The following is a 13,199-nucleotide window of genomic DNA, read 5'->3' on the forward strand; positions in this document are numbered from 1 at the left end:
AATATTTTAGGAGTTTTTATTTGTTTGTTTTAGTATCAATCCTTGGGCTTTAACTCAAGGTCCCTGAGTTGTTCTGTGGTTTTTGTCCTCAAGGCTAGATCTCTATCACTTGAGCCACAGATCCACTTCTGGAGTTTTAGTGGTTATTTAGATAAGAGTGTGACAGACTTTCCTGTCCAGTCTAGCTTCAAACTATGAGCCTCAGATCTCAGCCTCCTTAGTAGCTAGGATTACAGGTGTAAGCCATCAGCACCTGACTTTTTTTTGTGGGGGGTCTCCATCAGAAGGACTTGGTTCCCCCCCGCACACAAGTAGCCACTGTTTTTGTGCCTACATCTTTTTTTTAAAAAAGTAATTTTGACCTTTTGATATTGGTGTTTATAATTTTGGGTATTTTAACTTTTTTTTTTTTTTTGCCAGTCATGGCCTCAAGCTCAGGGCCTGAGCACTGTCCTTGGATTTTTCTCAAAGCTAGAACTCTACCACTTGAGCCTCAGCACTACTTCTGGCTTTTTCTTTTTCTTTTTGTTTTTTTGCCAGTCCTGGGCTTGCACTCAGGGCCTGAACACTGTCCTTGGACTTTCTCAAGGTTAGAGCTCTACCACTTGAGCCTCAGCACCACTTCCGGCTTTTTTCTATGTATGTGGTACCAAGGAATCGAACCTGGGTCTTCGTGCATGCTAGGCAAGCACTTTAACCACTAAGCCAAATTCCTGGCCCCACTTCTGGCTTTTTCTAAGTATGTGGTACCAAGGAATTGAACCGGGGTCTTCGTGCATGCTAGGCAAGCACTCTACCACTAGGCCAAACTCCCGGCCAACTTTTTTTTAATTGGTGCTTTTTCTTCAATTTCCTCCTCATTAAAATCTTCTGTTCCCCTTCCTCGCCTCTTTCTGTGTCTTTTTCCCCTTCTCCTTTTTCTTTCTTCCCTCCTTTTCTTCTCCCCTCTTCTACAGCATTCTTCCTTGGAACTTCAGATGTGCATCTCTGCACCTTCCTCCCCCTACTCAGTGCCATCCACTGATGACACAATCTGTGACCCACGTGTAGAGATCTTAATCCTGAGGAGGGCTTTGGGCTGCCTAGAGGGTTTCAGTGTTACCAGGGTTGCTTTAGTTGGACTGCCTCTTTAATTAATTACCTGTGCTTCAAAGATGTACAGCATGTCTTTCTGGTCAGCCCCTGAACTAAATTCCTTTCTAAAATCACTATCCACTAAATAATCATTGTGGTCAGACAATAATTCTCGAACAAAAAAGATAATTCTGGGGTGTCAGGGGGCTGACCTGGCCCTCAGATTAGAGAAAAAGAAAAGTATTTTGGCAGTCAGCTGTGGTGGTTCATGACTGTAATTCTAGCTGGGAAGGACAGAGGACCTTACTTCTGGATTACATAGGGAGACCCCGTCTCAACAACACCTGCTTAAAGAAGGTAAGGAAGGAACCTCTAACCATACATAAAGTGCTTGAACACACACATGTTTGAACGCTGAAATCTGTGTCTTCTATTTGGAATGGAGGCAGTGAAGTTAGCTAAGCTCTTACTTCTGTTGACTTTAGGGATCACATGATTGTGCAGGAATGCTTTTTCCTTGTGCTCGTCTGGAACCTCGAGGAGCCGGTAATAGGGACCTGTGTTGCTCCTGCCAGCTGCCGGCTGGAGTGTAATTATAAGAGATTGGGTATTTTGGGGTCTAGTTTTTTTTTTTTTTTAAGTGGAGGGGACAGTTTCCACAGTCTTCAAATCAGTCTAAAATAGTCTTTTCACATGCTGCTTTCATCACTGTGGGTTTTATTTTTGGTCACACAGGCGGTGTTTGTGTAGCAGATGTGAGGACTTGTGTTAGTGCTGATGAGGGCTTCTGAGCCACAAAAAGCCCCCCAATAAAACAAACAAACAAACAAAAAACAGTGATGGACTCTCACAGACATGTTTGTCCCTAGACCCTTCCACTCCCTCCAAAAAATAAAATTAAGATGAATACTTTGCCACCCCAAAATGACAAGCGGAAAACAGACAGTTTGACTCACTGAAAGTAAAGTTCCATTTGAATGAAGACAGCTCCAGGCAGGAAGAAGTCTCACCAGGAGAAGGCAGAAGTCAGAAGCCAGAGTGGGACGTTGGGACAGCCTCTGAACTGCTCCACTCCACTCTGCTGCTCCTTTGGCTTCGGATGGGTAGACTGACTTGTTACATTTGTCTTTTGCTCTGAAATGTGAATAGGTATTTCCACAGTCAACATTTCTGCACAACTTCTCAGTTCTTTCTCGTATTGCTAGACTGGGCTAGCATTTCCTGTGAAGAGCCTGCTTGTTACCCTTGCAGGCTTTGTGCTGCCATAATACAAAAACAGCCTAAACAATATGACAACAAATGAGTGTGGTGCGGTTCCAATGAAACTTTTTTTTTTTACACGAACAGGAGCCTTGCTGGATCTGACGTACAGCTGAAGTATGCTTACTCTTGTATTAGACCCTCAGTGAGTCCATTTGGTTACATGCAGTTATTTTTTTTTTAAAGAATTTATTAACATTGATTTTTACATCGTATTTTAAATGACAGGTTTAACATAAGTGTTCAAGAAGGAAATCTCTATTTATAGTCACTGGGACTTAGTATTTAGAACTTAATCCAAATTAGGCTAAGGGTTTGTATGTCATAGAAACATTAAGTTATGAAATAAAACGTTATGTCCATAGAGTCATAGGTTTTTATATCTATATAGTTATGTTTATATTTCCATTACCATGTCGATAGCATTGGGTATGCAGATATTGAGTCCTCGCTTTTGTATTCTTTGGATTTAATAGCCACATATTAAGGATACCATGTGCCTTTTGTTCCTTAGGTCTTGACTTGTCTCACTCAGCATGATTCACTCTAGATTCATCCACTTCCCTGTGAATGCCATTATTTTTTTTATTATATTTTTTTTATTGTAATTAGTAAAGGGGTTACATGATATTTGCCAGATAGAAGGTGCATTAATTCACATACATTGATACCCTTTCACATGTCTTGGGAATGCCATTATTTTATCTTGTCTGTTGGCTATGTAGAATTCCATTGTGTATATATATACCACATTTTCTGTATCCATTCATCTGCATTAGGGCATCTGCATTGTTTCCATCGCCTGGCTATTGTGAATAGTGCAGAAATGACCATAGCTGAGCAGGTGTCCTTATCATATCTTTGGTTATGATGTTCAGGGTAGATGCCCAGAAGTGGTATGGCAGGATCATAGGGAAGGTCTATTTTCAGTTCTTTAAGAAACCTCCACACTGCTTTCCAGAGTGGCTGAACTAGTTTACAATCCCACCAACAGTGTAGTAGGGTTCCTTTTTCTCCACAACCCTGCCAGCAACTGTCATTGTCTGAGTTCAAAATCCTGGCCATTCTTGTTGGGGTAAGGTGGTATCTTAGGGTTGTTTTTATTTGCATTTCCTTTATGACCATAGATGATGAACATTTTCTCATATGCTTTTCTGCCATTTTAATCTCTTCTTCTGAGAAGTCTCTCTTTAGTTCCCCTGCCCATTTAGTGAATGGTTTATTGGGTTTGGGGGAGATTAATTTCTTGAGTTCCTTGTAGATACTGGATATTAAGCATTTGTCAGATGTATTATTGGTGAATATCTTTTCCCAGTTGGTTGGCTGTCTCTCTTCTTTTGCGACTATGTTTTTATCTGTACAGAAACTTTTTATTTTTAGGTAGTCCCATTTATCGAGTCTCTCTCCAATCTGTTGTGACCCTGGGATTCTGTTCAGGAATCTTTTGCCTGTGCCTATGAGTTCCAGTGTCTCTCCTATTTTATCATGTAGCAGTTTCACGGTTTCCGGTCTGACGTTGAGGTCTTTGATCCACTTTGAGTTAATGCTTGTACATGGTGAAAGGCTAGGGTCAATTTTTAGTTTTCTGCATGTGGCTGCCCAGTTTTGCCAGCACCAATAATTGAATAGACTATGTTTGTTCCACTGTATATCTTTGGCTCCTTTGTCAAATACAAGTTGCCTATAGGTATGTGGTTCTATTTCTGGGTCTTCTATTGTGTTCCACTGATCTTCTGGTCTGTTTTTGTGCCTATACCAAGTGGTTTTTGTTATTATGGCTCTATAGTAGAGTTTGAAGTCTGGTATTGTAATACCTCCAGCATTGCTCTTTTTGCCTAGAATTGTTTTGGCTATTCTAGGTCTTTTCTTGTTCCATATAAATCTTTGAATTATATCTTCTATTTCTGTAAAGAATGTCTTTGGGATTTTGATGGGGATTGCATTGAATTTGTATATCAGTTTTGGCAGTATAGCCATTGTCACTATGTTGGTTCTCCCTAGCCATGAGTATGGGATGTCTTTCCATTTCCTAGTGTCCTCTTTAATTTCATTCGTTAGGCTTTTATAGTTTTCATTGAATAATTCCTTTACATCTTTGGTTAAGTATATTCCTAAGTACTTTATTCATTTGGGGGCTATTGCAAATGGGATCATTTTCTTGATTTGGCCTTCTGTTTGTGTATTGTTGGTGTACAAGAAGGCTACTGACTTCTGAAGGTTAATTTTGTATCCTGCCACTTTACTAAAGTAGTTTATTAATTCTAGAATTTTGGGAGTGGAGTTTGTTGGGTCACTCAAGTAGAGGATCATCTCATCTGCGAATAGGGATAGTTTAATTTCTTCTTTCCCTATGTGGATGCCTTTAATGTCCTTTTCTTGCCTTATTGCTCTGGCTAAGGGTTCCAGCACTATATTGAAGAGAAGTGGAGAGAGTGGGCATCCCTGTCTAGTTCCTGACTTTTAGGTGAATGGTTCCAGTCTTTCACCATTTAGTATAATATTGGCTGGCTGTAGGTTTTTCATATATGGCTTTAACTATTTTGAGGAATGTACCTCTTATTCCTATTTTTTCTAGTGCTTTCAACATGAATGGATGTTGTATTTTGTCAAATGCCTTCTCTGCGTCCAGAGAAATTATCATATGATTCTTATCCTTAGCTCTATTAATGTGATGTATTACATTGATTGATTTGCGAATGTTAAACCAGCCTTGCATCATGAAGCCTACTTGATCATAGTGTATGATTTTTAAAATTTGTTTCTGGGTTCTGTTGACTAATATTTTATTGAGGAGTTTGCGTCTGTGTTCATTAGAGAGCTAGGTCTGTAGTTTTCTTTTTTGGTTGGTTCTTTCCTTGGTTTGGGGATGAGAGTAATATTAGATTCATAAAATGAGTTTGGTATTGCTCCTTCTGTTTCTATTTCTCAGAAGAGTTTCAAGAGTATAGGTGTTGTTTCATCTTTAAATGTCTTGTAGAATTCTGGACCTGGGCTTTTTTTGGTTGGCATTTCCCTGATTGCTTCTACAATTTCATTGTAAGAGATTGGTTCATTCAATTTGTTTACCTCATCACTGTTCATTGTGGGTAGCCTATATTTATTTAAGAAATCATCCATTTCTACTAGATTTTCTTGTTTCTTTGAATATAGGCCCTGGTAGTACCTATTCATTATGGACTGAATTTCTTGGGAATCAGTTGTAATTGTTCCTGTGGGGTCTCTAATCTTGTTTATTTGAGTCTCCCCTCCCCTTTTTTGATTAATCTTGCCAGGGATCTGTCTATTTTGTTGACTCTTTCAAAGAACCAACTTTTTGATTTATCAATTTTTTGTATAGTAGATCTTATTTCAATCTCTGATATTTCTGAGTTTATTTTTGTTATTTCTGTCCTTCTAGTTGTTTTAGAATTAACTTTTTCTTGCTCCTCTAGGTGTTTCAGGTTTTTTTTTAGGTTATTTACATGCTCTTCTTCTGTCTTTTTAATATGCACTCCTAGTGCGATAAATTTGCCTCTTAGAACTGCCTTTGCTGTGTCCCATAAGTTCCTTTGTGATGTTTCTTGATTGTCATTACATTTAAGGAAGTTTTTAATTTCTTTTCTGATTTGATCTGTTACCCAGGAGTTATTCAGAAGTGTATTCTTCAGTTTCCAAGTGATTGAATGTTTTTTGACTTTGACTGCATTGTTCAGAATTAGTCGGACTCCACTGTGGTCTGATAGAATGCATGGGATTATGTCAGTCCTCTTGTATCTGCTTAAGTTTTCTGTATGAACTATTATACGATCTATTTTGGAGTGTGTTCCATGTGCTGCTGAGAAAAATGTAAAAAGTTTCACCGTTGGGTGGAAGACTCTGTATATGTTAATCCCAGCTGGGCTATGGTGTTAAGTCGATGGTGTCTTTGCTTAACTTTTGCTGAGTTGACCTGTCGTTTGTTGAGAGTGGTGTATTGAGGTCTCCCACTATGATTGTGTTTGAGTGTATCTTGTTCTGTAATTCTAAGAGAGTTTGATGAATTTGGGTGCTCCCGTGTTGGGGAATAAATGTTTATAACTATAATATTATGGGCATGGATTGTACCCTTTACTAATATGTAATGGCCGTCTCTATGTAGTGATTTTACTGAGAAGTTAATTTTGTCGGAGATTAAGATTGCTACTCCTGCTTTTTTGCATGGTACATTGGAGTGGAAAATTTGTTTCCATCCTTTCACTTGAATTTGTTTCTGTCTTTGGCGGTGAGTCTCTTGGAGGCAACATATGGATGGGTGGTGTTTCTTAATCCAGTCTGCTGCTCTGTGTCTTTTGATTGGATTGTTCAGCCCTTTCACATTTAGGGAAATTATGGAGAAGTGGTCAGTGTCCATTGTCATTATTTATTTATACATCTAAGTTTCTTTCTGTCTCTTTCCCTCCTTTTGTGTTTAATGAGTTATACATATTTGCTTCTTGATGGGAGTTCTTGATGTTCTACACTTTGTTCTTGATTAATTAATTTTTGTAACGCTGGTTTAGTGTGCATGTATTCATAAAGCTTCTCTTTGGAGTGAAATATTCTTGTTTCTCCCTCAAATGTAAATGCTAGTTTTGCTGGATATATCAGTCTGGGTTGGCAGTTGTTGGTCTTCAGGACATCAATGATATTTTTCCAAGCTTTTCTTGCATTTAGGGTTTGCGTGGAGAGATCTGCTGTAATTCATTTTTTTTTCCCATTGTAGTATAGCTCTTTCTTTGTTTTTGCAGCATTTAAGATCAATTCCTTGGTATTTGGGTCAAGTATCTTTACTATGATATGTCTAGATGAGTTCCTTCCGGGATCTTGCTTGTTTGGAGTCCTGAAACCTTCAATAATGTGAGTATTTTCCCTTTTGAGGTTGGGGAAGTTCTCTGCTATGATTTTGGTGAAGAAGAGTTACATTCATTTGTCCTGAAATTCGGCCCCCTCATCAATCCCTATTATACGAAGGTTAGACTTCTTTGCTGCATCTGCCAGGTCCTGGAGTTCTCTCTGGTGGATTCTGACTAATCTTTCCAAGGTGGCAATTCTCTGTTCCAGCTCTTGTGTTCTATTCTCCATCTCAGTCAATCTGCTGCTTAATGTTTCCATTTTTGCTTGAAGTGTGGACACTGAGCTGATCAAGTCTGCTGAGAGGGTGTTGAACTTTTCTTCCACTTCTCTTTTGAATTCGAAGAGTTCCTTGGAAATTTTTTGCTTTTGTTTTTGGAATTCAGCCTTCATTTCCAAAATCATCTCCTTGATTTGAGTCATATTTCGTGTCTCTTCAGGTGTCATTTCTTGGGATGGTGACATCTCTCTCGTCCCTTAGCTCTAGTTTCCTTTTGGGCTTTGCGTGGGACTTTTATTGTTTATGTATGTCGTAATTTGTCTTTGCACTCTCCTAGGCATTGAGAACTGTTGTTGTAGTTCGCTCTGTGGTCGGTAGGTGGCGGTCTTTACTTGGATTGGGACCGGTGGTTTTGGGAATCTGTGTATACCTGTGTGGTTCTCAGTCAAATTGATTCCTCTGCTGAGTAAGTCAGAGTTTTCAGTTTTTGCAGGTGTTTGGCCTGTTCACAGAGGCTGTGTGCCGCTGCACCACTAGCTCTCAGCCCAACCAGTGGCCTCATGTGGGCCGTGGGATGGGTCTGCGTGCTTCAGTTTCAGCGCGCTGGGCGGATGGTTGGTTTTCCTGTGCTGTTTCCAGGGGCGGGCCCCCAGCCAAGGGTCTGGAGTTTGGGGGTTTCCAGGAGCTCTCAGCTAGACCAGCTGGTGTTTTCTCTGTTCCCAGGGGCGGGGCCCAGCTGAGGACGTGAGCTCCAAGGGCGGAGCTGCGCCTTTCTGATTCTCAGAAGGCGAGCTTGGCTGCTGGTCTGCCCTTCAGTTCCCTGCTGTGTTTCTCCCTCTTTGGCCGTGAGTCTGTGAGTGCGGGAGGCCCCTTGGTGCTATCTTGCTGGGGATTCCCAGCTGGAGGGTGCCCGGCTGAAGATTTGAGTGGGACAGATGCTGGCTCCTGCACACCCCACCCGCTGTTGGAAGGCAGGGTCTCAGTGCCCTCCCCTCCCCCCATATCCAGTGGCCTGGGAGAGGAACCTGTTGGGCGGGTGAGCTGGGACATCTCCGCCCCCTTTGGTGGGGTGCTGGGTCTTAGTGCCCACCTGCCTGTCAGTCTCCGGTCAGTGGCCTGGGAGAGGAACCTATTGGGCGGGTGGGAGCAGGGACACCTCCTCCCCCTTTGGTGGAGTGCTGGGTTTTAGCTCCCGCCTACCTGTCAGTCTCCAGTCAATAGCCTGAGGGAAAGGACAGGATACTAAATTCCTTGCCCCCTGCACTTGCCAGTCTTTCTCGGGCGGGGTGGAGGGGTCTGAGTTAAGTTCTATAGCTCACCACCAGCTTTGCTTTCCCAATGGGTTTGAGGACCCGCTGGGCTACCCACTGGGCTACTCACTCCTCTGCGTTTGGCTGTGGGCTGCTCTGTGGTGTTGGGGAGTTATTCACTCCCCTCTGATCTCAGTCGCCGCCTGTGTTCCGCGTCTGGGTTCTGCTACTTGCTGGTCTGGTCTGCTCTGGTTCCTGTGTCTGGCTTCTGCCGCTTGCTGGCCTGGTCTCTGCTGGTTTCTGTGGCGGTAGGGGCTTCCCGGCCCGGCGCCCTCTCCAGGGTCCTCGTGTTCCGAATTCTTTGAGAAAGTTGAATGTAAGCTTTATCTGGATTTCTTTTCTGGTTTGAGTCCTCTGTTGCTTCTTGAGTTTGTTGTGGATTTCTTAAGGTAGTTGGCTTGTGGGATTCCCTGGTTCTCTCTTTTTGTAGGAAGAGAGCTAGGCAGCGTCCCTATTGTCTCGGTGCCATCTCTTTGGTTTTTGTTGTTTTTGATTTCTTTTGATGATGGTCCTAGGACTTGAACTATGTCCTGGCAGTGTCCCTAAGCTTCTTTTGCTCTAGCCTGGAGCTCTACCACAGCGCCTCTTACGGCTTTTTGTGGTGATTGTTTGGAGATAAGAATCTCACAGGTTTCCTTCCTGAGCTGGCTTCTGTCCATGCAGTTATTTTTTGCCTACTCTATGAAAGAGAAACTTCACTGACTTCAAGTTTATGCTGGTATCAGAGTTCTAGCCTAAGTTGCAAGTAGTTGCTTTGTGAATCACATGCTAGATAGACTGAGCAAGAAAAGTGTAGCAGTAGATTTAGTATGGTGTATTTAACACATACCATATATGTGTTATTTTGTATGGTATTTTACAATAAATGGGAAATAATTTACAAGTAAAATTAATTTGTACTTTTATGTATCCAAACCAAGCATTTTGGTGATTAGGAAATAGTAAGAACTGGGTATTGGTGGCTCACACCTATAATCCTAAACTATTCAGGAGACTGAGAAATTAGGATTTCAGTTTGAAACTAGTCTGGGCAGCAGAATCTGTGAGATTCTTATCTCCAATTAACTATCAGAAAGTCAGAAGTAGAGCTACAGCTGGAGTGGTAGAGTTTTGAGGAAAAAGAAAAAAAAGAGTTCAAAGAGTGCCTGGGTCCTGCGTTCAGCCCCAGGACCAACACACAGTGTCACTTCCAGTTTTCTGGTGGTTAATTAGAGATAAGAATCTGTCCCTGAGCTCTTCAGCTCAAGACTATCGCCTTACCCCTTGAGTCACAGTGTCACTTCCAGTTTTCTGGTGGTTAATTAGAGATAAGAATCTCACGGATTATTGTGCCCAGGCTGGCTTTGAACCTCAATCCTCAGATCTCAGCCTCCTGAGTAGCTAGGACTACAGCCATGAGCCACCGTGCCCAGCATGGAACTCAGTTTTTATAGAAGACTACCAGGGAAGGATTTTCCTTATTTGAAGTGAATTTGTAGGAATTGGTTGATAGAGTGACTAGAGCATCTAATGAGTTCTAAGGTGCTTGATTGTCTCCCAGACTGAAATGCAGCCATCAGTCAGTGATTTGGGCAATGAGTCTGACTCTATCCCCTGAAAATTCTTTGTAACATATTAGATAATACCTTAGAATTAAGGAAGCTAACTTAATGACTACTGTGAGTTTTGGAAATTGGAGTAAGCATATCACAAGGACGATCTGATGTCATTCATTCTATGGAAACTCCATGAGATCATTTCATTTTATAGTTGGAGAAATTGAGATTAGGGGGAGATATGACTTACCCAAGAGAGCAATGAAGTCTGGATTGAAAGTCCATGTGAGCTGTTTATTCTTACTTGGTTTGTGGCTTGGAGTTGGTTACTGTGAGTAGAAACCCACAGACTCAATGTGTGAGTCTGGCTCACCCGCCATGTCCTCACATGCCCAGAGTAGACTTAAGAGGTAACACCCTTGTGTGTGGAATCTGTCTCTGATGTATGTTTTCTTTCTCTAAAAGTGAGTTGGAGTTCAGTACACCAAATATTTAATCAGAACACATTCCTCTTGCTAAAATCCCGTTGGCTTGTTCAACTTGGAGGATTGTTTTTCCTTTGCCTAAAAATACTTACCACTTACTAAATAAAGGCTAAATATACTAGATCACCTACAGCACATAAAGGATACTTGATTCATATTGGGAGAAAGTGTTATTTACCTACTTTTATTTGGATGGAGTGTACAATGCCACATACTTGCCCTTTGGTGAGCCTAAGAGGTCTGGGCACAGACACAGTCGAGGTAGACTGGAGCAAACAAGGGAGGGGTGTCCTCGGAATGGCAGCACAGGGGCTGGTGTGTAGGAAAAGAGAAGCAGAGCAGAGTTGCGAGCATGGAGGTGAAGGAGAGGGTAAGGTTAAAAAAAATGGGCTGGTAGTGATGGACAAGGTGCGATGGTACAGATGTTATAATGGGGAGAAAAGGGGTCAGGAGTTAGTGTGTCTCACAGGGTAGGAGAAGAGAGAAGAAGAGAAAGCAATGGATATTATAGAAAATATATCCTAGGACTTCACTGTGTGCCCTAGATATGCATCTCAGTTAGCGCTGAGCTAACTTTGACTTCCATAGTCTGGGTACCATTTGTGTAAGCTAGGATGGAACATGCCTTTTTCCCATTGGAGGCTTGGTTCCCACTGGAAATTTGAAGTATTGCTTTGTGATAGTGTGTGTGTGTGTGTGTGTGTGTGTGTGTGTGTGTGTGTGTGTGTGTGTATGTGTGTTCTTTTTTGGTATTGGGATTGAACCCAGGACGTTGCACTTGCTAGGCAAGTGCTTTGCCACTGAGCTACATTCCAGCCCCCTTATGAATCTTGATCAGCCTTTGGACAAATGTTTGTATCACCATCAGACAAAAGAGCTTTTTGCCCCAATTCATCAGTGGGGACTTTGATCCTAAGAGACCCGAAGTCAGGGAAGAGTACATCTCTTAAGGGTGGTGAGCTCCTTTCAACGCTAATCAAGACCACACTGTCTTCACCAAGTGCCTTCAAATGCTCCAAAAGAAGTAGAAGAAAAAGACTCCCAGGTGATGTGATCATCACACTGGGGTCCTTGCTGGCCTTTTGACCAGATCATGGCATCTGTGAATATCCTGTGCCAAGTCATTCACATCTTTCCTTTGACAACTATAGTAATCCAAGAGGAATGTCTTATCTACCTTTTCCAAGTTGCATGTGGATGCTGGGATGGAAGGCAGCTGGTTTGTCCTGTTGAACAGCCATGAAAGCCAGTTACTAGAAGGGTCTAAAGTGGGGTCCAAAGTGGAACCTCACCAATGGTGAGCTTGGCTTTAGAACACTGGTCCGTACTTCTGATACCTATAACAGGTCTGATTTGTGACTGTAGAAACCAGTCATTTGCTTGTCTGGACACTGACCATCAAAAACTAACCTACCAACTGGAGTCCATCAAGGCCTTACCTCATCTGCCAAAGGCTTATTGCTTGACAATTGATCTGGGTTTACAGAAATCAAAACTTCTCTATGGGATGCCACCTAGTTTTAAAGATGAAAGGATCTGGGGATAGAGCTCCGTAGTAGAGAGGATACTTGCCTAGAATGTCTAGTCTTGAGTTTGAACCTTAGCACTGAAAAAAAAAATAATATATTAAAATGTTTAAATTAAGAAAATCTGTGTCATCTTCCTTATTACAGAGATTGGCCTTGGGTTAAATAGGGAGAATTGGAGTCCTTGAAGAGGGCTTTCACATTGGCGCTTCTCTTTTCTGTTTCCCATAAGGCCAGGATGCTAAATTTTGTCCTCCCTCCTTATTTCCTCTTTATTTTATAGCCTCTGCAACCATTTCATGGTTTTCATTTATCAGCTTAGGCTGTCATCTGCAAAATGAATAAGTCAAAATTTCCTACCCTGATACTAACATGTTCCACTAGCAATGTAGATGTACATCAAAGTTAGATTCTAGCTTTCACCTTTTAAATTGGATATTCAGGTTGGCGATTTCAGATATTCCTGGAGGGAGTAAATTCCACAAATGTTAAAAATATCTGAGATAATCTAACCTTCCTCCCCAACCCTGCTCTCTTGTTTCTGTACTTCCAATCCAGAAACTTATACTTCTCAGCCCAAATCTACTTTAAAAAGTTGTCTGTGATATATCTACTATATGTATCATACTATGTAGATATGTCAGTGTGTGTATGTGTACATTTATGTGTGTGCACACACCTACACACACACACAAAAAAAAAAAACCTGAGAGGGTAAAACTGGGAGAGAATGAGGGAAAGGGCAACATTGTCCAAAAAGAAATATATTCTTTACCTGACTTTAGTGACTATAATCCCTCTGTCTTTATTCTTTGCTTTTCTTTCTTTTCTTTTTTGGCCAGTCCTGGGGTTTGAACTCAGGCCTGAGCACTCTCCTTGAGCTTTCCCACAAGGCTTGTGCTCTACTACTTGAGCCAAAGCACCACTTCCGGATTTTCTAT

At 41.6% G+C, this 13,199-nt stretch overlaps 1 protein-coding gene and 1 pseudogene across 1 annotated transcript in view; both read left to right on the forward strand.

Moving 5' to 3' along the window:
* Nucleotides 1–13,199, forward strand: part of Serinc5 (serine incorporator 5) — a 95,937-nt gene that overhangs the window by 55,177 nt on the left and 27,561 nt on the right. The gene's annotated exons all lie outside the window — the stretch shown is intronic.
* LOC150064292 (thiamine pyrophosphokinase 1-like) lies at nt 11,347–12,141 on the forward strand (annotated as a pseudogene).

Source organism: Megascapheus bottae, chromosome 4 (genome assembly GCF_031878675.1).
Source record: "Megascapheus bottae isolate mThoBot1 chromosome 4, mThoBot2.hap1, whole genome shotgun sequence".
NCBI classification, from domain to species: Eukaryota; Metazoa; Chordata; class Mammalia; order Rodentia; family Geomyidae; genus Megascapheus; species Megascapheus bottae.